Source organism: Orcinus orca, chromosome 8, assembly GCF_937001465.1.
Source record: "Orcinus orca chromosome 8, mOrcOrc1.1, whole genome shotgun sequence".
Lineage (NCBI taxonomy): Eukaryota > Metazoa > Chordata > Mammalia > Artiodactyla > Delphinidae > Orcinus > Orcinus orca.
This window is the reverse complement of record NC_064566.1, coordinates 14,951,141-14,974,338: the sequence shown is the minus strand read 5'-3', so window position 1 is coordinate 14,974,338 and position 23,198 is coordinate 14,951,141. Positions and strand designations below refer to the sequence as shown.

The 23,198-nt window shown below is 55.7% G+C and overlaps 1 protein-coding gene across 3 annotated transcripts in view; it reads left to right on the top strand.

Moving 5' to 3' along the window:
• The first annotated feature begins 220 nt into the window (after positions 1-220).
• PRDM11 (PR/SET domain 11) overlaps positions 221-23,198 on the top strand; it is an 83,317-nt gene continuing 60,339 nt past the window's right edge. The window contains exon 1 of one of the 3 annotated variants that reach the window (XM_004264036.3): positions 221-894. The gene's annotated coding sequence lies outside the window, so the exon portion shown is untranslated. The remainder of the gene's footprint in view (positions 895-23,198) is intronic. The other 2 variants (XM_049713189.1, XM_049713190.1) reach the window with 2 other exon arrangements.

The window sequence follows — 23,198 nt, the reverse complement described above, 5'->3', positions numbered from 1 at the left end:
TCTCAATTCCGGTGATAAATTTCGATTTGAAGAACACGCGCGGTTCGCGACTTTAAATCCGCAGCCCCATGTAAATAACATTTTAAACGAACTCCCCCCCCCACACACAAAGACCCTTTCCCTCAGCTTTCAGCGGGATGCCCCTGTTTTACAACTTTAGTTTGAATCTCCAAACAGCTGGGCATTCAAAGGGTTAAACTGGATCAGCAGGGGGCCAGCTGCGGGCGGCGAAGCCAAGAAAGGGTTAAAAATATCAACGCATTTATTCCCCAGACTGGTTCAAAAGGGGCAGCAATAGGATTGGGGAGCCAGGGAGCACCCCCCAAGGAATGACTTTTTAAAATTCTAGAACTTTTAATTCCGACCAAAAAAAAAAAAAAAGTGTCCCAGCTCGAAAGTTCTTTTAACCTTTTCTTTTTTCATTTATTATTTTTTTTTCTAGATTTCTCCGCGGGCTGGTTTATAAAAGTCGCCCTCTCCTTTTGGGTTCGAGAAGCCAGGTTCCCCCCTCCGGGCAGGGCGCGGGGCGGGGGCCGAGGGGGCCCCGGGAGTTTTCTCCGGGGCCGGGTTGGGACGCGGCTGGTGAGTCCCGGCTCCGGCCCCTGAATTGGGGGGTCCGCGTCTGCCCCAAACGCCGCTTTCTTCCGTTTTCCATGTCATTTCCTGTACTAATAAGATGGTGGTCAAAGTAGGGGAGGAGAGCAGCAGCGAGTCGCCGCCGCCGCCGCGCCGAGGCTGGCGCTGAAACTTTGCCTCGCCGGGGACCAGCGCGCCCGCAGCGCGGCCGCTCCCGCCGCGGGGGCCGCCAGCCCGGGCCGCGCCGCCTCCGCCGAGCCGCCCGCCGGGCCGCCCGCGCCGCCCGGGCCCCGCGGCTGCCGCAGCATTCCCGGGAAGGTGAGTCAGCCCCGGTAGCCAATGTGGCCATTGAAAATGGCTTCGGAAAGCGCTCGGCAGTTTGCCAACGCGCGCGGGGGCCGCCGGTGCAGGGGCTGCGAGCGGCCTCGGGGGTGGCGGGCGGCCGGGGGAGTCATCGCGAGCAGTGCGGGGGGCCCGGGCGGCGCGGGCGCGGACCGGGGGGGCGCCTCGCCCCGGCCCCGAGGTGGGTTAACCCTCGGCAGGTAGGTGCTGCCGCTGCCGCCGCCGCCGCCGCCGCCGCCGCCGCCGCCGCCGCCGCCGCCGCCGCCGCGGGATTCGGGGGCCGCCCCTCCGCCTCCTTCCTCCCCGCTAGCTCCTAGCTCGCTCGCCTTGTTACAATGTAGCCTTTTCTCTGCGCCGACGTGCCGCCCGCTGACGGACGTGGCCGCCGACCAATGGGAGCGGCCTCCCGGGCCGAGCTTTCGGAATGAGAACGCGGTGACACGGGCGGGGCGGGGCGCCGAAGGCTGGAGGGCTCGCCGCCGCTGCTGGCCTAGTTCTCGGGGGCACTTTGGGCTCGGCGCCCGGGGGCCGATTTGGGGGGCACGGGTCCTGCCGGGGTGCAGTGGGGCCTCTTCCCACGCGCCGCACGATTTCCCGCTAAACGTGGCCGCGCCGGGGGCTGTTTCTTTAATACATTTTCCATCTTAGTTGCGGTGTAGACTCTTAGGGAAATGTCCGGAGTGTAGCCTCCATCCCCCACTCGCAATCCCCAAGGTGCTCTGCTCTGCCGGCACTTAGCGGCCGATGACCTTTCTCCGGTCAAGGCCAGCACGCCCTAGGCAAGTGACTGCAAGGAGAACACAAATGTCTCGAGCGCTGAGCAGTGCTGGCGGAAAAGTTGCTTGTGTCTTGTATGGGGTTGGGCGATAGGGGCTTAAGATCCCAGGGGTGGGCTGGGACTTCGGGGAGAAGAATGTTAAACCTCTCTTCTTAGACGTTTGCTTCATGTGGAGAAAGGCTGTGGTATATAATTTAGAGTGGTTGAAGGAAACACACCCAGTTCTTTGTCCGTGGGGACAGGAGGCAATAATGAGAGATTGCTCTCCATGCCTGGAAACCCTATAAAATGGGGGTTTTATCTGTGCTGGAGCAAAAGAATTTTCCATGGAGCATGATGCCTCTGGCACCCAAGCTGGCTTTGCCCACATTTCCCCTTGAGAGGAAGGAAGGGGTTAGGGTTGTGAGGTCCATGGGGCAAAAGTAACAGGCTGTGTTTCCTTCCAGGGGGAGCGGGGCATGATTTTCACCCACCAACGCTCCGAGAGGTGGGCAAGCAGATTTCTGTGTGGGCACGTGTCTGGGAATAGAGCCCAGGGCTGTTGCTTTAGTTTAATGAAAAGGGGCTTCTCCATTGGAGTCCTTCTTCCCCTTCATACTAATATGCGACTTTGGACTTGGCACGGTTACTTTTGACCTCTCTGGGCCTTGCTTCTCCATCCCTAAAGTGGGGCTAACATAGCCTGCCTGGCCAGTCAGCTGTGAGATTATATGAGATAGCACAGAGAAAATGCCTAGCCCGGGGGCCACACATGATGTAAGAAGTGTTGTTCTCTCTGCCTGGGATTGTTGCAGAGCACTCTCTTGGGAATATCAGGATTGCCCAACAAGCCCCACCTCGGTCCATTCAGTCCCAAACTGACGGGGCCTCCAAGGAGCAGCTGGGGCAGGGTCTACTCTCCCTTCCCTAGTGACATATTCAAAGAGGAGGGGCTCCCCTCACTGGTCCCAGGAGCCCTGATCAGCCATCACAACCATCACTTATATACTACTCTGACCTGAGTTACAGTTCTGTCCTCCGGACCCTTTGGATTGATGTGTTTCATACATTTGTTCTCCTTGGTGTCAAGTTAAGACTACAATCATCTGAATCTTTCCTCTCCTGGACTTAAATTGGGTGGGGGAGGGGAGGCGAGGTTTCCCCGGTTCTAAGTTATTGGCAAGTATGAAGGAAGTAAAGACCACTGAACGAGGAGTCAGGAGTCATTCCTGTTTATTCAGCTGCCTCCTCGGTCTGTTCTCTTGACCATCTCACAGTTATGACCAACACACGGATTCCAAGGCTGTCCCATCATCTTCCTCCTTAAACCTCCTACAGGGCTCTCGTCTTGGCCACGGCTACCACCATTCTGCTAGTCCTTAAGGCAGAAACCTTTGTGTCTCTGTTCCCTCACCACAATCCACTATGTCTCCAGATCTAGGGAACTTTAACCTATAAATTGAATCCGTACACTCCTCTCCGTCTTCTCTTCCCCAGTGTCTTGGTCAAGCCACCACTGTCTATCCCCAGGACAACAGCACTAGCCTCCCAACGGTCCACCTGTGACCTCCCCTCCACGCCAGTCTCAGGATGGCAGTAAGAGTGATCTGTTCCAAAGAAGATCACAGCAAGCTCCCCATTTTTGTGTAAAGCACTGAGAAGTCTTCCCAGTGCTTTTGGGATAAAGAACCAAATTGTTACCATAACCTAGAAGCCTCTGAGTAATCTGGCCCCTACCCTTTCCTTGGCCTCATCTCCCACCTACTCTAGATCTCTCTGCACTCCGTATTCTCGCCTGCACATGCTGGTCCCTCCTTCTGGAATACTGAAACAGTTGTGATCTAATGAATGAGTTAAGGCTGGGGAAGGGCAAGATGGAGTGGGAGAGTGTCTGGTGGTCCTTAATACTACCCCCTAAATATTTCCAGTTCATCCAAGCACATGTAGGATTGGATCTAGGTCCCCTTGTGTTGGGTGGGGCTGTGTGACTGGCCAGTGAGTTGTGAACTATGGTGACACATGCGACTTCTGGGCCAAAGCATCTAGTTGCTGGTGTGAGACCCTCATGAGTGCTCTTTTCCTGTGGTGTGGAAACTGGCAGGAGGTGGGGTGGTGGCTGCTTCTGCTAGCCTGGGTCCCTGTGTTGCTCCCTGAGTGGAGTCCCTTAGTACCCCATGATGGACATGCAGCATGAGTGATAATTAAGCCTTTGTTGTTTTAAACCACTTAGATTTGGGGGTTGTTTGTTACTGCAGCATAACCTAGCCTGTCCTGACTGATACAGAGAGTAGGGGAACATTCCAGGCAGAGACAAGTATACACACGCAGGAAAAGCTCATCCTCAGCAGCCAGGGTGAGCTTTTCTGACAAATAAATCTGAGTCTATCAACCTCTTCCTGAAGAACCTTCAGGGACTCCCACTGTATTTAGGAGAAAGACAGAAATCCTTAAGTTGCCCTCTAGATGCTATGGGGACACCATCTTGCCTCCCCCTATTTACCATGTTTAGCCTAACATGGTGCTATCCTCATGTTGCCCCCTGTGCCCTGACCATGCATTCCACTCCTCTCGTAGGCCTCCTCCTCATCTTTTAGCTTTAGCATCACCTCTTCAGGGAAGCCCTCCCAGATTAGGTTGAACTCCCTATTACGGCCTTTCATGACCCCATGTACCTCGCATTTATAGCACTCGTCTTAGTAGCAGTTTTACATTTATTGTTGTAATGATTGCTTGCAGTCTCACTCTTTCATCAGACCGTAAGCTCTGCGAGGGCAGGGCCTGGGTTGGTGTGTGTGTGTCGCTGCACCTCCAGTGTCTGTGCATGAGAGCTGCTCACGGAATGCCTTCTGATAAATCCCCGAGCATTGACTGGGGGCTCACAATGTGCTGGGGGCTAAGGACAGGATTAATAAACGCTGCTTCCTTGGAGTATGGGCAGGTGGGTCCAGCTGCAAGGAGGTGTCAGGCGTGGGAGGAAGACTGGCCCGTAGAGTTCAGATCCTAAGCTCCCCATACTTACAGGTGTCCATGCCCTAGAAGGACCATGTTTCTAGAGTGTACGAGGGAAAATTCCAGAAAGGCCAAGAGGGTGAGATTTAACAGATCCTTGAGGTCTCAGATCTGTGGAGTATGTGATTCAGTGAAGGGACCACACAGTAGGAGATCCAGGGCTGATGAAGATGAAGAGAATGACGATGAAGGCGGCTAATATTTACTGAGGGCTTTTTTTTTTTTTTTTTTTTTTTGCGGTACGCGGGCCTCTCACTGCCGTGGGCGGAGCACAGGCTCCAGACGCGCAAGCCCGGTGGCCACGGCCCACGGGCCCAGCCGCCCCGCGGCATACGGGATCCCCCCAGACCGGGGCACGAACCCGCGCCCCCCCGCATCGGCAGGCGGACCCCCAACCACTGCGCCACCAGGGAAGCCCTACTGAGGGCTTCTTGTGTGCCAGGTGTGGTCCTAAGCATGTCACATACCCTACACAGAAAACAAGGTAGGTATTATTATTTCCATTTCACAGATGGGGAAACTGAGGCCCCAAGAGCTGATGGAAGGGAGCCATGGTTACACAGCAGTGTGGCCAGGATTGGAACGCTGGCAGTCTGATGCCATCTCCCTCGGGATGCCCTCTTAGAGTGAGGGCAGGGAACCCCAGACCCACCAAGGAGAAGCCCCTTTGGAAATGTCACATGGCATTATAAAGTTTCCAGGAGGTAACATCCACCTAACATTGAGGTTTGGGAAAAGGGGTTCCTGGCTCAGAGGTGCCTGGTGGCAGGTGCCAGGGCATCTGGTGCCTTTCCACCCCTGTTCTGGCCCGGGAGTCCTTAGAGGCCCCAGAGCTCCATGTTCTTAGAGTGGGGCCTGGGAGGGACTTCCCTGCAGCTGGCCCCGGGGCTGCGCCGGAAAAATAAGCCGTGCAGAAAGAAAAAAAAAACAATGAAGAAAAAAGAAAAATGTGCTGTTATTTTTAAAAAGCCTGTTTCCTACTGCAGATTTGTATCTGCGTTGGAAAGGCCAGTGTTCACAGGGGCAGTCACACGCGTGGTGGCGTCGCTGGGGCTAAGGCTCTTTAAGAGGGAAGGCCTGGGGCATCCTTCAGTTCTTCCTTCATTCATCAGGTGGTCAGTGCACACAGCGAGGCACTGTGCTGGGCTTAGGGGTGCAGTGTGGAACCCAGTCCTTGCCCCTCCAGAACTCACAGACCAGTGGGAGGAGGTGGGCAGTTAACCAGGCAGTCACAGTTTATAGCAGAAGGATGCAAGGGAGACAGCCATCGACTCTAAGTCAAGGAAAGCTTCCCTGAGGAAGAGGCCTTTTAGCTGGGTTTTGAAGGATTAGTAGGAGTTGGAAAGAAAGGGGAGAGGCGTTCCAGCGTGGGACGAGGTTTGTACAAAGGCATGAGCACACGGAATGGCTTGGAGAGGCTTGGGTGGTTCATTTGGCTGGAGAGTGTGGGTAAGGGAGGAGGTGGAGGGAGATGAGGCTAGAAAGAGAATAACAGTGATGATAATAGTAATATGACTAACACACCAGTCCTGATCCTGCCTCAGGGCCTTTGCACTGGTTGTTCCTGCTGCTAGAACACTCTTACCCATTATCTCCATGGCAGGCTCCCTCATCTCCATCAGGATTTGCTCAAATGTCGCCTTCTTGTGGGCACTTTCTTATTTAAAATGGCAACCCCTGCCCCCTTATCCTCCTCTGCTTGCCTGCTTTTTCTTCTCCTTAGTGCATAGCACATATAACATGCCCTGTGTTTTACTTATTTATCAATATGTTGTCTTTGGCTGCCTCCTTTAATTATGCTGTGAGTTCCCGGAGAGCGGGGAGTTTTGTCAGTTTTGTTCAGTGCTGCATGAACAGTGCAGAGCACATAGTAAGGCCTCATATTTGTGGAATGAATGAATGAATTGAGCACTTACTATGTGCAAAGTGCTTCAGAACACATTTTCTATTTCATCTTCCCAGCAGTACCCTGATATTGGTACTATTATTTCCCCATTCTTCTGACACTATTATTTCCCTTTGGGAAACCAAAGCTCAGAGGGGTGGAGTAACTTGCCCAGGTCTTCTGGCCCCTGAGCCCTCCCACCTAACCCCGATGCTCTATCCCAGCCAGACTGTGAAAGGTTATGACTGCTATGCTGAGGCGTTTTCACTCTGTCTGTGGGGCCTCTGGGAACCGCAGAGGGTTTTATGACGAGAAAGCTGACATGCAGAGCAGGTTCAGGTCCCAGAAATCAGCAGCAGCAGCAGTTTGGGTGTGAGGCTGGAGGCAGGGAGGCCAATTAGGAGGCTGTTACAGTAGTCAAGGTAGGAGAGGATGAGCATGGGCTTGGTGATGGCCATTCCAAAAGCAAAGGTGGAGGAAAGAGGTGAGGACTTGGTCCTCCACAGTGAGGCTCAGTGCAGATGGTTTGGGGCACAGTTCTGGGGGCTGCAGGCTTCCTAGAGTGCGTCTGGCTTCATTTCTGAGTAGCCATGGCACCCCCAGAGAAGACGCAGCAAAGTGCCTTAGGCTGGCCTCTAGGTGGGGGCCACTGAGAGGGAGCGTGTGGGCGGGAACAGCGCTCTGCCCTTGAGGCGGGTTCATTCCTGCCCCTGCGCCTGGCAGCTGGGAGATGTGGGTAAGAGGCTGCCTGTCTGGGGGTTGCCTGTCTCCGCGTCTGCACAGCAGGAGTGATAATGGTGCTGGCCTCGCAGAGGCTCCTGAGGAAGCAGCACCCGAGCACCAGTGTGGCGTGGGGACGGCTCTGGCGCCACCTCCTCGTGTGTGAGGTCGTGACCACAGGGGAGGCACGCCCTAGGGCACGGAAATAACCTTGTGCCCCTTTCTGGGGACAGCAGTGCCTGAATGTGAGAGAGTGGATGAGTCATGGGGGGTCTCTACTTGAAGGTGACTGGAACGCACCTTCAGACACTTACCCACCCCCACAGGCTTGTGTTCAAGGCCAACCGTGCTTGGGCCTCAGTCTCCCTTTCTGTACATGGAGACGGTAATGTCAGTCCTGCATTACCTTCTGTGGAAGAAAACTTTTTCCTCCCTGTTTTCAGGACCACGTGTTAAGAGGAACACGTATTGAGCGTCAGGGCACTCGACGTTGGCCCCGTGAGGTCTCTTCTACATGCATTTCTGGATGAGGAAACTTGGGTTCAGAGAGGATACGTGACGAGCTTCAGATCCCACAGTCATAATCTAAGCTTTCCAATCACCTGGAGAAGCCCACATCGACGAAGCAGGCTCTAGGGGTTGCCTCCTGGTGTTACGTAACAATTCCCAGCAGGGCCCCTGGGTGCTTTCAAACCAGGATTTGATTTATAAGCTCTTGGTTTACACAGCCGGCTTCAGGACCCTCTCCCCACCCAGGACCCTCTCCCCACCCAGGACCCTCTCCCCACCCAGGGCCCTCTCCCCACCCAGGACCCTCTCCCCACCCAGGGACCTCTCCCCACCCAGGGACCTCCCCACCCAGGGACCTCCCCACCCAGGGCCCTCTCCCCACCCAGGACCCTCTCCCCACCCAGGGACCTCCCCACCCAGGACCCTCTCCCCACCCAGGACCCTCTCCCCACCCAGGGACCTCCCCACCCAGGGACCTCTCCCCACCCAGGACCCTCTCCCCACCCAGGGACCTCTCCCCACCCAGGACCCTCTCCCCACCCAGGGACCTCTCCCCACCCAGGGCCCTCTCCCCACCCAGGGACCTCTCCCCACCCAGGACCCTCTCCCCACCCAGGACCCTCTCCCCACCCAGGACCCTCTCCCCACTCAGAACCCTCTCCCCACCCAGGGACCTCCCCACCCAGGGACCTCTCCCCACCCAGGGACCTCTCCCCACCCAGGACCCTCTCCCCACCCAGGACCCTCTCCCCACCCAGGGACCTCCCCACCCAGGACCCTCTCCCCACCCAGGGACCTCTCCCCACCCAGGGACCTCATGGACCAGGTCTTGCTGGCGCATCCGGACAAACTAAGAGCCTCCTGTGAACTGACTCTGGGCTGTGAGAGCAGAGGTGGGGAAGGACAGAGGGCTGCTGGCCACCCTGCACCCCAGCATCAGCCTCAGATCGGGGGTGGGTGCCGAGGGTGAGGACCCTGTTTGCAAAGTGAGGCGAACCTGGGCTTCTGGAGCCTTCAGTGCCTTCTAGGGCTTTCCCTTCCACCCCTGTTTCTTCCCCACCCCACCTGATCCATAAGGGCAACCCAGGACTCTCTTCTTGACTTCAAACTCCTCCCAAATCCTTTATCATTAGTCTCTGAGGCAGGCAGAACAGCTCTCATGACCCCCATTTTATAGCTGAAAAAACTGAGGTCAGAGATGGGAAGTGACTTGCTGGAGGTCATACAATTTAGGGAGTGACCGAGCTAAAATTCTAACCCCACATCTAGCACTTCTTCCTCCGCACCCCAGGCCTCCACTTCCTGGAATTAGAGCAGAATGGGGACCTCTGAGAGCGTTGGCCTAGTCTTCATGCCCAGCCCTCCAAAAGGACAGGCTGCCCGGCCACTGCGTGAATACCTGTAGCGGCAGGAGCTCACCCCGTCCTGAGGGGACAGAGGCAGCAACCCTGGGTGATGTGCAGGAAGGAGCTCGGGGTAGGAGGGGCTGGTGACCAGTGGGCTCCTTCTCCTGGGCAGGGCTGGGGGCGAGAGAGATCAGCAGGCAGGATATCAACTTGTCTTGGGCTGGGCTGCAGTGGACGTCACTGAGCAAGTAAATATGGAACCACGCCCACGATGTCAGCTTTCCCAGAGTGGCTTCTCCCACTATCTTGTACTTTCCCCAAGGAAAATTGCTGAGGACCAGGAAGGGATCCTGCTGCCCGATGCCCAGGGGTTGGAGATAGCCAGCTTGAGAGGCTCCAGGATGGCTGAGGGGCGTGGAGAGCAGCCCACCGGACCCTCAGCCCCAGCAGGGAGTGAGCCTCTTGTAGGGACAGCCGACCGGGACCCAGCCGGGGTGGACTCAGCCTTGTCGTGGCCCAAGGTACAGGGCAGGTGGGCTCTGGGTGGGTGAGGGTGGAGTTGCAGGCTGGGGCCCGACCCCACCTCACAGCCCGGCTCTTCACTGCTCTAACCCAACCCAACAGGGGGCATTTCCCGGGGTGGTGCAGGGCCCCTCCTCAGACCAGCTGTGTTCCAGAGGGGGCTGGTATTTGGAGAGGAGGTGAAGAGGATCAGAGGCTAAGGTGTCCCAGGGAGGGGGGCAGGGTGAGAAGGGAGAAGCCCCTTAGCCTGGGGTGGGGGGGGGGCAGGGCGGTGAGATCACCAAAGGAGATCAGCAAACTCAGCAGCCAGGAAGAATTTACTCCCAAGAGAAGATGTTGGGTCTTTCGGGGACGTGAGCAGAAAGGGAAGACCCAGGTCAAGAGTTCCAGACTGGGTAATCCCAGGTCTTTCATACACGTCAGTAACAGCCAGACCTGAACAGCGCTTATAGGTGTGTGTGGGCTCTGCCTGAAGCAGGGTGCTGCCTGACTCGTGCTATTAGCCTCAGTTTACAGAGGAAAGATGGAGGCCCAGAGAAGTGAAGTGACGTACCCAAGGCCACACAGCTATGAAAGGCTGAGCCAGGATGTGAACCCAGGTCTGGTCTGATTCCGGAGGCTGAGCTCTTCACCACTGCACGGGGCTACCTCACTGTTACTGCAGTGGGAAGTGCTGTCAGGAGCCTGTGCTGGGGGGGGGATGGTGGACTGGAGGGCGTGCAGGTTCCGAAAGTCTGCCCCTGTGACGCTGGGCAGTACAGAGAGGGTACAGTGTGGGCCAGCTTTATTCTGTTGCATGGCAGTGAATTCCACCATTCTGTCTTCCAGCTCCCTTATTGGTTCTTCGGCCTCAGTCATTCTGCTATTGATTCCTTCTCGTGTAGTTTTCATTTCATTTATTGTGTTGTTCATCTCTGTTTGTTCTTCAGTTCTTCTAGGTCTTTGTTAGACATTTCTTGTATCTTCTAGATCTGTCCCTCCATTTTTTTTCTGAGATCTTGGATCATCTTTACTGTCATTACTCTGAATTCTCTTTTTGGGTAGATCCAGTGTGGGTCAGCTGTGACATCAGGCCGGTCACCCTCTGTGTGTTTCTACATGCTCACCTGAGAAATGGGGATGCCTAGCACAGGTAATGCACCTGTTACAGGGTTGCTGGGACCTTGCCATGCAATATTTGAGACAGTAGATGTTCATGGAGCACCCCTTTGGGCTCTGGAGGTCTGAACATAGACATAATTTGATGGGCCCTGCACTGGGAGCCCAGAGCCCTGCCAGTGCCATGGAGAGGGTGGTCTGCAGACTACCGCCCATCCATGAGCTCTGTGTTACTGGTCTGCAGTGAGACAGGTACAGGCATTAGAGTAAGTGTTGAGAAACTCATATTGCAACTTGACACTGCCACGCCACTTTTTATTGTAATTTACAAAAGCATCAGTGGGCAGCAGATTGGAAAACTTAAAAAAAAAAAAGTTTCTTTACCATAAATAGTTTGAGCAGCTCTGGCCCAGATCCTAACTGTGATTGAAGGTAGGAAGTACCCTGCTGCTCAGAGACAGGGTGGGGAAGGGAGCAAGTATTCCGCCTTGGCAGTGGGGGAGGGAGAGCATGGGTAGGCTTCCCAGAAGTGATGTCAAGCTGGACCTTGAAGGAGGAGTAAGAGTTTGCCAGGTGGAGGAAGAGGGAAGGACACTGTCAGCACTGGGAACAGTATGTGCAAAGGCAGGCAACGTGAGGATCCCAGGGTTCAGGGAACGGCAGGTGAGCAGGGTGTTTGGACAAGAGGTGGCTGAATGGCGCTGGAGAGGCAGGTTAGGGCCAGCCCACGAAGGCCCTGAAGGCCAGGCTGAGGAGTTGAGACCTAAAGACTCAGGTGGGAGGTAAGATCCTGAGGTGGGAGGTAAGGTCACACTGAGTAGGTGCTTTAATGAACTGACGGGGCCATCAGGTGGAGTTTCCTTTTGGTCTTCACCCTTGAGGAAGGCTGCTTCTTGGTACCCAGTGGGGTAGGTTACTAGTAAGCAGACCCCATAGCTCTGCTGGTCCCTGGCTGCCCTGGGAGTCAGCTGTGGCTGGACAGGCAGGCTGTTCTCTGGCGTGAGCAGCGGGCCTTCCCAGGCTGTCCTGGCCAGTGGGGTGGCATCTGGTGGTTGGGTGGCCATGGCTGAACCCTCTTGTCCCCACTGCCCTAAGCTCCCAGCGCTGCGAGCTCACAGGGGCTGTGGCAGCCACCCCCTAGGAGTCAGTGTGGGCCGGAGGAGCGAGGCCTGAGGTCTGCAGCTGAGTTTGGGGGTTGGCCAGGCGCCAGGAGCCTGGTGTGTGATGGCTTGGGTCCGTTTAGGAGGTGAGCAGTGGATGGCAGCCTGAAGTGGCTTCCTGCATGAACACTCTGATGGGCCAGAGCTGAGCTGAGGCCTGCCTTTGAGACCTGAGGGGTGAACACTTGGTTGAGGTGACGAGGGAGAGTTGATGTCCCCACCTGGGCCAGCTGGCGGCGGCAGACGGCACAGTGTCGGGGCAGCGGAGTTGCTGCTATGGTCCTGAGCTCCGGCCCAGCCTCCTGTTCCGAGAGGAGGCCACCTGCCCTGTCCCGGGGCCCCTGGGAACAGACCAACATGCACCTGGGCCTGCGTGTGGCCACAGGTCCACGGAGAGCGTGGTGGCCTGCCTAGGAGGGAGCTGTGCGGAGCGCCCCTCCCACCAGCCCCACCCACGCCCTCCTCCCTGGGGCCCTGTTCAAGGTGGCCCAGCCTCTGGCTCCCTCCCTGCAGCTCCCCCGGGCTGGCTGCCGTTCAGCGGGGAGTCCAGCTGCCTGGGATCCTGCCCAACGGGGCTGGGGAGGCGTTCGCAGGAGTCATTGGGGTGCTTTGGGGTTTTTTTTGTAGATATTAATCCAACTATATATATATATATTTTTAACATGTTTATTAGAGTATAATTGCTTTACAATGCTGTGTCAGTTTCTGCTTTATAACAAAGTGAATCAGTTGTACATACACATATGTCCCCATATCCCCTCCCTCGTGTCTCCCTCCCTCCCACCCTCCCTATCCCGCCCCTCCAGGCGGTCACAGAGCACCGAGCTGATCTCCCTGTGCTATGCGGCTGCTTCCCACTAGCTCTCTCTTTTACGTTTGGTGCTTTGGTTTTGACAGTGGCCTTGGTCATGCTTGGAGGCTTCTGTCCTCAGACCTCCCTGGCCCTCTGTGCCGTGGGCCGGGCCCACACTGGACTCAGTATTGCCACAGCCCTGGGTCTCCCTGAGGCAGGAGGGGACAGCTCTTGGGCAGCTGGACCACCTCAGGCTTCGTCCTGCTGCCCCACCCTCCCCCAGAGCTGGTACTTTTCACTGTGAGTGCCAGGTGGCACCTTCTTGCCTCTCAGCAGCCCCTCTCCTCACAGGACCCCGAGCCAGTTCTGCGTGGCCCGTACTGCTTTGCCTCCCAGGTGGAATCCTCCAAGGCCGGCCCTTTGCTCGCCCCTTCTGGCAGTGACGGAGCTTTGCTCTTCCTGCCCTTGATTCCCATTGTGGGTCTGTCGCCCGCCCCTGCCCCGGCTCCCTGGGCTAGCGGTGAGGCGAGGACTCGCTGGCCTGGCTCCCAGGAGCCCCTTCCCCCAGTTTCAGGTAGAAACCAGACTCCTCCCTGGCACCTGTCGGTGGCTCCCTGCCCTCCCCGCAAGCACCCTGGCCCTCAGCCCAGGACGGTAGCCAAGAAAGGCTCCCCTGCCCTTTTGGACTCACTGCTGTCTTGCAGCAAGTGTGGCTGCCTTTGGCGATGAGGTGCTGCCACCTCCTTTTCTGTCCGCGGCACGGATGAGGCCGTGTGCTTTGTGGGGGTCCGTATGGTTCACAGAGGGGCTGCACGGATGATATTTCATCTGCACAGCAGGCTTGGGAGGTGGATACTGTGAGCCCATTTTGCGGATGAGGGAGTTGAGGCTCCACAGGTTCAGTGACTGTTAAGGTCTTGTAGGAAGTCAGGGGCCGAGCTGGGACTCAGAGCTGTATCGCCTGACTCTTTTCTTGACGCTGTAGCTGTCTTGAAGGTAAGAGCTTCACTGCTCCTGGCTTGTTATCGTGCCTGACTAGGGCTAGGGGTCTGGCTGGCGCTAGGGATCAGCCTGTTGGGGACTAGGGCTCCTCTTGTGACCTGGGCTGTTGCCTGGGCTCAGTGTCACAGTCAGGGGCGCTCAGCCCTGTAAGCATTTCACATCCACTTCCCCCTTCCTTCCTGAACTCTTGTCCCCAAATGTGAGGTCTTCCCAAAGACATGGCCCCCGCCCTGGGAGTCTGAGGCTGACGCCAGACATGCTGGCCAAGGGCTGGGGGCTGCTGGGACAGAGGGGCCAGGGCTGGGTGTTATTGGGAGAAGGGGAGGGGTGGAGCTGGACAGCTGGAGGTGGACTTGGTAGCTGGCCTGTGTGCCTCTGACTGTGTCGCAGTGAGCGTCCACAACTCCTGGCCTCTCCCTCCTCCAAGATCTGGTTCTCTGTGCTTCCTTAAAGCCACTCATGATGCGGGGACAGTAAGGGCTTTGCTCTACTCCCCTGATGAGGCTGTGAGGCCCAGAAGGACTGGACCCACCTATCCTTGTGGTAAATCCCTCCACCCCAATGCACAGGCTTGCTCGCTTCCAGGGACCAGTAGCTCACTGTTTCCAAGACAGCTCGTTGAGTCTTTTTTATGTTGTTTTACTACGTTTTCATTATATTAGGGATATACGGATACATTTTTGCTATAAAAAAATCAAATAATATTTAAAAAGTGAAATATAGTCTCCTTGATAACCGTAGCATTCCAGCCTCCTCTGCAAGGTTAATCATCACTGTTATTACTTTGCTATATATCCATCTAGATCTTTGTCTATGCACTGCACACAGAACCTATAGGAATATGTACCATTATAGCACGTGCATGTGTGTGTGCATGCATGTGTGTGTTTAAACAAATGGTTTCATTCCTCAAATTGCTTTTCTCACTTAACATTGGATCTAGGAAATCTAGTCATAGTTTTACACAGTGAACTTACCATATTGTTTTTCTTCTTTTTTTTTTAAACTAATATACAGTAGTATATCAATGGCGAGGATCGTCATTTATTTATCCATTCTCTTACTGCTGGACATTTAGGTTGATTCTGATTTTATTCTTGTGCCTCTTTGGTCATATCTGTAGCAGCTACTGCTGGGTTATGGGAGCCAGTTGCTTTTTTTTTTTTTTTTTTTGCTGTACGCGGGCCTCTCACCGTTGTGGCCTCTCCCGTTGCGGAGCACAGGCTCCGGACGCGCAGGCTCAGCGGCCATGGCTCACGGGCCCAGCTGCTCCGCGGCATGTGGGATCTTCCCAGACCGGGGCACGAACCCGCGTCCCCTGCATCGGCAGGCAGACTCTCAACCACTGTGCCACCAGGGAAGCCTGCCAGTTGCATTTTTAACAAATTATTGTGCAGTATCTAAAAATCTGTCCCCTGAGGCTTTGCACAGAACCAAATGTCTCCCTGTGGGTCTCCCACTATTCCTGAATCCCTTCTTTAGCCAGAGAGAAAATCTGCTCCCGTGCCCTCTGCCAGTCCCCAGAGAGCTGGAAACAATGGCTGTGGCCCCTGGAGTCTTTTCTCTTTCACACTTGGGTTTTTCTACCGTTACTCAAAAGGTGTGTTTTTGAATGACTCCTCTCTCAGGTGGCTGTTGTGATAAGTGAACTTTGGAATCCAGATGCCTTGGTTCAAATCCTGATGTTTCTGGGAAATTGACTTAACCTCTCGGTACCTAGTTTTGTCCTTTGTAAAATAGAGCTGACAGTAGCATGCATACCATGGTGCTTCTGTGAGGACCAAGTAAACTAACGTGTATAAGGTGCAAAATGCTCACAAAATCCTAATAACATTATTATCCTGGGGTCTCTTGTCTGCGTTAGGTCCAGGCCCACCTCGGTGGGCAGAGGGCCTGTGTTCCCGTGGGCAGCCTGGGATGGCTCCGGTCTTTGCGACAGCTTCATCCCACTGTCCACTGATTTCCCAGAGGAGGCTGCTGCCTGGGAATGCAGTGGGTGATCCGATTTCTGCCTGGCTTGGTCCTGTAGGTTCTGGATCAGGGCCTACTGGGAGGGAAGGAGGTCAGCCTGACCCTTTGCTTAGTGGTGGTGGCCAGGAACCTGGTAACATAACCCCACACCTCGGGCAGATTTACCGACTCTCAATGGGGCCTGTTGTGGCCGGGGATTTGATCTCCCTTGGCCTGCAGGGTGGGCAGGAGAAGAAAGCAGCTTGGGGCCAAGCTCTCCCCTGAGAGCCCCGGGGCCCCTCTGGGCCACACTGGCCGGTCCAGGCCTGGGTTTACCTTTCAGCCCATGGGGCAAATCTCCGCAGGTGACTGTATATTTAGTGCTGGAAAGGATGGCCCCTTTGCTTTTTTCTCACACCTCCATCCCCCCGACCCCCTTTCAGGTTCAAAACCACCTTTATGCCACCAACTAACCAGCTCTGCACAGCCACCCTCTGAACTAGGCAGCCTGGTCAAGGCCATTTCACACATGTGGAATCAGAGGCCCAGAGACGTCAAGTGACTTTCCCAAAGCCACACAGCCGCTGGCAGGGTTGGGAATGTACCCAGGCCGTCTGGCTCCTTGTTCGGTTCTTTTTCACGAGGCCACCCAACGTGAGATCTTGGCGGAAGGTGCCCAGCAGGGCAGCCCTTCTTGACCTCTTGCCCTCTGGCCTGTGGCATGTGTGGTCAATGAGCACAGAGGCTTGGGATTATTTCCCGAGAGGTGAGAAGCACCGTTGGTGGCCCGGGGCCCAGCCCTTCCCCGGCACCAGCCACAAACCCTCTCAGTAGCCAGAGGTGGCAGGGGACAGTGCGGCTGTTTCAGCTGAGGCCACGTGCCCTGCTGGGGAGAAGGCTCGCTCTCTGGGCCTGTCCTGTGGTGCGCAGCAGCAACCCTGGGGACTCTGGGTACTTCCCCAGGGAGGCAGGAGGGCAGCCATCATGGGGTACGTTTTATTCTTGGCCCCAAGCTGCTTTCTTCTCCTGCAGGCCAAGACTGGGGGAAGCAAGGCTCAGAAAGGCCCAGGGGCTGCTCTGAGCTGGTGGCTGGCAGAGGGGAAACTTGAACCCACCTTCTGATTCTTACTGTAGCCCCTCACCAGTCATGCTGCTGGGTCACACCTCGGACATTGAGCCGGCCTAGCCTTGAGTTAAGAGCATGGCTGCTGGTGTCAGAGGGAGGTGGGCTTGCGTCCTGGCTCAACAGTAACTGTTCATGTTTATTGAGTGCTTACTAAGTGCCGGGTGCTATTCTAGGTCTTGACCCATAATATTTCACTTAATCTTCAGAATAACCTCATGAGGTAGACACCATTCTTATCCTCCATTTACTGAGGAAGCTGAGGTGCAGAGAGGTGACTTCTCAAGGACATATGGGGGTGAAGCTGGGACTGGAATCCCAGCAGAGTGGCTCGAGGTTGCCCGTGAACACCACAAGGCCTCTCATGGCCAGGAGGGCTACACATGCCTGTCTCATCCTGGTGCCGTGCGTGGCGCACGGTGGGCTTCGGCGTACACCTGTCGAGTGAATAATTGCATGAACGGATGTGAGGCTTTGGACGAGCGGCTCAGCCTCTCTGAGTGTCAGTAAAGGGAGGACCCAGCCACCTTTTCTCCAGCGTTGATGGGAAGGGTCCAGTGCGGTGATGTTTGAAAGTGTTGTGCTCAGGGCCGGCCCACAGCAGCTGCGGTCACTCTGGGGAGACGGTGCCTCTGAGCTGCTCTGAACCGCCCTGGGAGTGGGGTGTGGCTCTGAGCTGTCTCACTGGCGTGCAGCTGCCCAGCCCCGGGAACAGAGGCAAGTTCCCTCTGCATGGGTGGCTGTGGGGTGTCACCCGTGGCTGGCCTTGGGCTTCCTCTGGGCAAAGCCGGGGGCCGGGGGGCAGAGGGTGAGCGCCGTGACGGTGCTCGTGCGGGACCCCTGCATTCCTGTGGGATGCTCACAGCCTGCTAGGTGGTTCACACACACATTTTTCTTGTCAGTTCCCCGTGCCCGTCTTTCATCCAGGCTCAGGGAGGCGAGGTGACTCACCCAGGTTCCCACAGGCGTGGAGTCTCACCTACCGCCTTCTGAGGGGCCCTCTCCGGTTCCTCACTGTGGATTCCAAAACTGGGGGCAGATGCCTGGGGAAGAACCAGATCAAGGGCCCCTGGAGGTCTCGGGTGACTCCCGCCTCAGCTGCCCCTGCATGCTGGGAACCCCATTCAGATTTGCTCACTTTGTGAACAGCTCTGACAGGAGGCTCTCTGCAGTGGGACACAGGAGATGCAGGTCCATCCCATCCTCTGCCATAGATCTCCTGTGTGGCCTTGAGTAAGTTCCTACCCCTCTCTGGGCCTTGGTGTCTGGCCCCATGAAGTGGGACCATGGGGCTCACCGATACCTGCTGTTCTGTCCTTCTCTTTTAGGGGTAGGGGTATGATTTATGGCTCAGGGCCCAGCCTGGCATTTTCTCAACCCCTTTTGAAGATACTAGGATACTGGGGACTCTCCACCTTGCCAGTTGGGACAACTGGGCTTGGAGTCAAGGACCAGGTCCTCGTCCTAAATAGTCCTGAGACTGAGAAGCACAGGGCAGGATGAGGTGGGGCTTGCCAGGGAACTCCACCAGGTCCATTCCCTCGCCCCACCCTGAGAAACTGGGGCTCGGCAGACAGCACCCCGCGTGGGGGGAAGCACTGATTCCGGGGTCCATGAGATCTGGGTTTGAATGTGAGCTTTGCCACACACCTTTGGCCACTCACCTGGCCTCTCTGAGCCTCAGTGTCCTCACCTGTGAGACAGGAGGTGAAATTTTCCCCCCAAGGCTGAGGTGAGGGTGAAACGCATGCGCGTCTCCGCAGCCGCCCGCTGACACTCAGCAGGTCCCTAATGTCACGAGCAGATCTGTTGAGGGGGTGGAAGGGATCGGAGAAAGCTCCGGAAGCCTCGCCAACAGCCCCGGAGGCTGAGTCCAGAAATAGAAGACCCCAGAGGCAGAGGCTCCTGATGGCCAGGCTGGCGTCCGCCAGCCCCCGGAGGCCACACTGAGCTGGCAGCGGGGCCCTTCCCTCCCTCCTGGGGCTGTTGGCTGCAGAAATTACTCGGCAGCCTCTGGGCTAATTTTACCTTCTTGGTTTTCATGAATCATTTCCCATCCGGGGGCGTGTGAGAGAAATGGAAACGGCTCTGCCAACTGGATGACCGGGCGCCAGCCACAGTGAAACGCCTGTGCCGAGAGCCCTGCTTGCGGGCTCAGAAGCAAGCACAGGACACCCTGGGGTCCCTGAAAGGGCCCCCGAGGGCCGGCTCCTTGCGGCTGTGTCCCTGTGCCTTTGGGTTATGATTTGGAATAAATGAGCCACAGCAGGTCCTGGGGCTGGAACTTGGCTAAGTCTAAATGAATTTGGAATCAAATGGTTATGCCGTGATACCATGATGGACATTCAGGTGTGTTCTGACCTCAGTGGGGGAGCGGTTTAGCAGAGAGACCCCTGGGACCCGCTAGGGTGCTTCTTTGTGGCCCAGCTCTGGGAGTTTGCAGGAATGCTGAATTTTCCTAGTCACGGAATACCAGAGCTGGTAAGTTCAAGCCGAAAATCAAATCTAACCGCCTCGGGTAAACTGAGGCTCAGAGAGGGGAAGGAATTTATCTCAGGTCAGCGAATCATGGGAGAAGTCAGTTACTTACTGACTGCTTACCATTTTGCTCACGACAACCCTCTGATTATTATCATCTCCATTTTATGGAGGGGTAACTGAAGGCCCAGAAGGTGAAGATAACTTCCGCAGATGACAGTTGTATGTGGTGGGATTTGTGCCCACTCCAGAGCCCACATTGTTCCTGACTTCTACACCAAGGTGCCTCTTGGAGTTGGTTTGTAAGGTCGCTGTGAGGTGGTCCTGGAAGCTCCCAGCTCACACTCTCATCTTCTTCCCTCCACCAAGTGTGCATTGAGCCCCTACCAGGGACCGTTCTGGGCCCTGGGGACTTGGGAGCAGCCAGAGCGGACAGAGGCGGGGGGCCCACCATGGTCCCTCCCCAGTGCCCTCCTCTCACCTGAGGCTGCGTTCTCAGAGGACAGCGTCTACACAGCACTCTGGTCTCTGCCATGCAGGCCACACACTCAGCAGCCCAGCCCAGGCAGGGGACGTCCCTGAATGACACGGGCTGGCCGGAGATCTGGAAAGTAAGTGCTTTGCCCATTTGGCCACCGTCACCCAACTCTGGCAAATTATTGCCACGTGAGGCCCCCTACCTAGCGTCGCTAGTACTTCCGGTTCTCCAGAAAAGCTGAACATCCATGTTTTTACACGAAATCTTATGTTTCTTTAAAGTTGGCAACTAAAGCCAAAATAAAAACTGGAAAAAAAACACCAGCCACTAGCTTGTAAGCTGTGGATCCTTTCCTCTGCTGCCTCTCTACAGACCTGTCTCTGATTAGAGCAAGTCTTGTTCTAATCATCCCCCAGGGGCCACCTCTCCTAGGAGGTCCCTTCACTCCCTGACATGGAAGACCCTACCTCACGCTCAACTGCAGCTTATCTCCCTCTACGCTGCCACCTTGGAGTAGTGGAAAGGGCATGGGCTTTGACTTGGAGAGTCTCCAGACAGTTACAGTGCATCCTTATCCAAGCCTCTTAACCTCTCTGAGCCTCCATTTTCTGTCTGAAAAACAAGTAAATAAAAGTGTACTCAGTAGATTGTTGAAAGGACTAAATACAATCAGACAGAATCTCAAGTCTAACAGGATTAGGCAAAAGTGGAATTTACGGGCTCCGCAAAGTGAGAAGTCCAGGAGCATCTACGGCTTCAGGCACAGTTGGATCCAGGGCTCACAGAGTGTCGCCGGGACTCGGCCTGTCTATCCTACTCTGCTTTATTCTGTACTGGCTCCACTCACAGGCAGGCTGCCGTGTGTGGTGGCACCGTGGCTGCCAGCCAGCAGATCCGTACTTACATTCTATTTTTTCAGAGTTCCTCTTCCCAGCAGATTCCTCCAAAACCCCCAAACTGCAGCTCTTGATTAACTGGGCCCTTTACCCTTCCCTACACCATTCACTAGGATGGGCAGATATAAGCCCTGGTGGGTTGGCCTTTGGGCCAACCAATCAGAGTGAAGCATTTTGAAAAGGGGTCTCCCCAAGGACACCAGGGGGCTTGGTGCCAGAATGGGTAATGGATGCTAGTGGGGAAACCTACAGACATTCTCCCCAGGCTGCAAGCCTCACGAGGTCAGGGACCTAGTTCACCCCAGGTTCCCAGCACCTAGGACAGTGCTTGGCACTCCATAGCATGGAAAAGTCAAGAGCGAATAAATGAGTATCCTCCACGGTACGTGTAGAACACCGGGCACAGAGCCTGGCATCAGCCACATCTGTGCCCCTTTTTCCTCCAGGACCAGGATGAAGGTCTTCTGTCCTTGGTCCTTACCAGGTTCAGCCCCCACCCGCCCCAGCACCCACCTACAGAGTGTCACGGTTCCACAGTGTCTCCTCTGGGCGGAGCTTGTCAGCCCAGCCGGAGAAGCCCCAGGACACTGTTCGGTCCAGCTTGACACACAATCATTATAATAATTAGTGATCACAGCGCCTCGCATTCACAGGTATCCTCCGAAATCATCTCATTCTTTGTTTACTTCTTTATTGCCTGTGTCCAGATAATTTATGCTTGTTACTGTTTCAGGATTGAGCCGCTGGTAGAGCTTCAGTTTCCTCAAATATAAAACGGGGATAGACTCCACCCTGCAGGTTTGCGAAGAGGAGTAAGTGAGATAATAAAAAAGTGGAGCACCTGGCCAAGACCTGGCGCAAAGCAGGTGCTCAAGAGGGGCCAGGTTCCCTTTGAATCCCCTCAAATCGAGGTCCTAGTATAAACCCCCCATGTGTGAGCCTTTCCATGGGTACGTGGGAAGATAATTAATTCTTCCTAAATGGCCACTCCTGGTACACACACACAGACAGACACACCTCCACACACACCCATAGTTAGGAAGGAACCCCAATCTCTTGGTGTGGATGCTACATGTGGCCAAGACTCCACGGATCAGCAGGACAGCTTCTTACCCCCAGCACAGGAGGGAGACAGCAGGATCAAGTGCACGGTAGCCCCGGTTACTGTGCCTCCAAGTCCCATCGGGTGACACGATGGACCCAGATGGTGACACGATGGACCCAGAGCTCTTACACTGCACTGGAAGAGCTCAGGGCAGAGGGCTCGGCACCTTTTGTAGCAAGCGGTAAAGAAGCTGGTTCCCCTTCCCCGGGGAGCGAGCAGTTGTATGGTAGTATTCATGCTGTGGTCACCGTGACCTACTTAGTTACCTATGTGACTAGCTACGGAAATGGCTCACAGTCAGAGGTCAGAGAATGGTGAGGGCTTGCAGTCCGATAAACTCAGCAGGGGACGCTCAGGACCCATGGCGGACCACCCCTTCCATCTCTCTCTCTCTCTCACACACACACACACTCACACACAAACCCCCCTTACTTGTCCGAAGATGGGATGGTGGCCTGGCCGCCTGGTTCCCTGTTGGAGGTGTTCAAGCGCGCTCAGTGATGATAGACACCGCGGCTTCCAGCCTCTTGCAGTTTAGACTAGCGCTTCTCAAACTCAACTCTGCATACAAATCACTGGGGGAATCTCCTGTTTTAAGGCACACTCTGATTCAGGGGGTCTGGGGTGGAGCTCGGGACTCTGCATTTCTAACAAGTGCCGTGTGATGGCCCTATTGCTGGTCTGTGGACCACGCCAGGAGAAGCAAAGATTTAGGTGACTTTTGAACTTTCTTTTCATTCTGAGATTCTGGGCAGGACTGGGCGAAAAAACAGCCAGTGAGAACGGCAGGGCCGGATGGAACAAGGAGGGGAGGGAGCTGAAGGAGACTGCAGGAGAGGTGAAGGCTGGCACCAGGCCCACGGGCCCCCCGAGGGCCCTGCAGCCCCTCCCTGCACGGGCCTTTCCCTCTGGGAGTCGTGGTGCGGACAGTAGGACCCCTTTCCTTGTGGCCAAAACACCGCGTGGTGTTTCACCAGGGTCCCACCTGGCTAAATAGAGGCTCCAGCTCCGTGGGTGGGTGGGTCGGAAGGACTGTAGAGGCGAGGACGCTAAGAGCGCTGTGGAGAGGGGCAGGGAGAGCAGGGCGGGAGAGGGGCTGCAAGCATAGGCTGGAGGGCGGTGGGTTTGTATCTCCCAGAGTCTTCCTCTGGGAGGCCTTGTGCAAGTCACTGCCTCTGGGCCTCCCGTTTCCTCGTCTAGAAAGGAGGGGCCTGGGAGCGTCCTTCAGCTCTAACAGCCTGTAGGAGGCAGTAAGATGCGAGAGCACACCTTCCCCAGCCCTGCCCCTTAAGAGGCAGATTGCTTAAAGTCACACACTTGCAGGTGTGACTTGGGGGCAGATTGCTTAAAGACTGCGTGCCCTCTGCCTTAGCATCACAGGGGTAAGGAGCGGGGGACACCAGAGGACAAGTCTGGTCTCCCAACAGACCAGACTGCCTGCAAGCAAT